The following is a 1890-nucleotide window of genomic DNA, read 5'->3' as shown; positions in this document are numbered from 1 at the left end:
GCGTGATTTGATTGTATTGTGAAATGATAGGGGAGGCAGGGATTCAATTGCTCTCAACTCAGAAGACGCTGCGGGCTCGAATTGAGGGTGTATGTGAGGGTATTGTTAGGATTTATGTTTATGCACTATAGGCTGTTAGCAGATTGGTGGAAGGTGAATGATGTTTTGTTACACACACACACACACACACACAATGCAGAGGGGGTGTGTAAAAACTGACCACCACAGGCCATAAAAGCTGTGGACAGTCTGGAGAGGGGAGGGGTGCATCTCTCTAGACCAACCAGGAGTTTAGAATTCTGGACAATACCATATTAGGAACTGTTTCAGTGAATGGTCGAGGGGGACATAAGATGGAGCTGCTCTACCCAACAACCAGATGTGGAGAAGGAAAACGCCAAGGGGCTTGGACAAGTTTGGGGGCCCACAAAGGAGGAGCAAGAGTATGAACCATGCTAAACCTCTACTATGATAGGCCAACTGGAAGAGTTGAGAATAAACTTGTCATAGTATAAAACTACTATTTTGAGTACATTCCACAGTTCTCTGATCTACCCTGCGCGGAGATCCAGTGAACCCGTATATACGAAAATTGCATTTGCCATTTATCGTTTGAGTTTAATTAAAATACTTAAACTATATTCGGTGACTATGAATCACATTTTGTCCTGATGCCAGATTTGAACTGACGCAAATCTCTTTCAGTATGGCATACCCTTTGTTAAAGAAAAGGGCTAAAACATACCCTTCTAATACATACTGTTATTATATATTATCACAGTTTTTATTAGTAATCACAGTTGGTATTAGATATTATTTCAGTTGATATTAAGCTCATCTGCGTGCACGTTGTCCTCACCAGGGTCTTGACCTGACTGCAGTTGGGCGTCATAACCGACTTCAGTGGGAAAATGATCACCTTCGATGGCCACTGGAGAAGTGTGCTCTTCATGGATGAATCCCGGCAGACAACATGTATGGCATCTTGTGGGCTAGCGGATTGCTGATGTCAACGTTGTGAATAGAGTGCCCCATGGTGGCGGTGGGGTTATGATTTGGGCAGGCATAAGCTACGGACAATGAACACAATTACATTTTATCGACTGCATAGAGACTCCGTGACGAGATCCTGGCCCATTGTCGTGTCATTCATCCGCCGCCATCACCTTAAGTTTCAGCATGATAATGGACGGCCTCATGTCGCAAGGATCTGTACACAATTACTGGAATCAAAAAAAATCCCACTTCTTCCATGGCCTGCATACTCACCAACCATGTCACTAATTGAGCATGTTTGGGATTGCTCTGGATCGACAGCGTGTTCCAGTTCCCGCCAGTATTCAGCAACTTCGCACAGCTATTGAAAAGCAGTGGGACAACATTCCACATGCCACAATCAACAGCCTGATCAACTTGCGAATGGGATGTGTCGTGCTGCATGAGGCAAATGGTGGTCACACCAGATACTAACTGGTTTTCTGTATCTGTGACCAATAGATGCATATTTGTATTCCCAGTCGTGAAATCCATAGATTAGGTCTGAATTAATTTATTTCAACAGACTGATTTCCTTATTGAAACTGTAAAATCTTTGAAATTGTTGCATGTTGCGCTTATATTTTTGTTCAGTGTAGATGATAGTCTTCAGAGTGGGTTTTGCAGCAAATGTTGGTGGAATCTCTCTCTCGAAAGTCAACTCTTCCCTCAGCTCTCTCTCAAAAGTCAACTCTTCCCTCAGCTCTCTCTCAAAAGTCAACTCTTCCCTCAGCTCTCTCTCAAAAGTCAACTCTTCCCTCAGCTCTCTCTCAAAAGTCAACTCTTCCCTCAGCTCTCTCTCAAAAGTCAACTCTTCCCTCAGCTCTCTCTCAAAAGTCAACTCTTCCCTCAGCT

Source organism: Salvelinus namaycush, chromosome 3 (genome assembly GCF_016432855.1).
Source record: "Salvelinus namaycush isolate Seneca chromosome 3, SaNama_1.0, whole genome shotgun sequence".
In the NCBI taxonomy this organism is placed as follows: domain Eukaryota; kingdom Metazoa; phylum Chordata; class Actinopteri; order Salmoniformes; family Salmonidae; genus Salvelinus; species Salvelinus namaycush.
Note: the sequence above shows the minus strand (reverse complement) of the source record.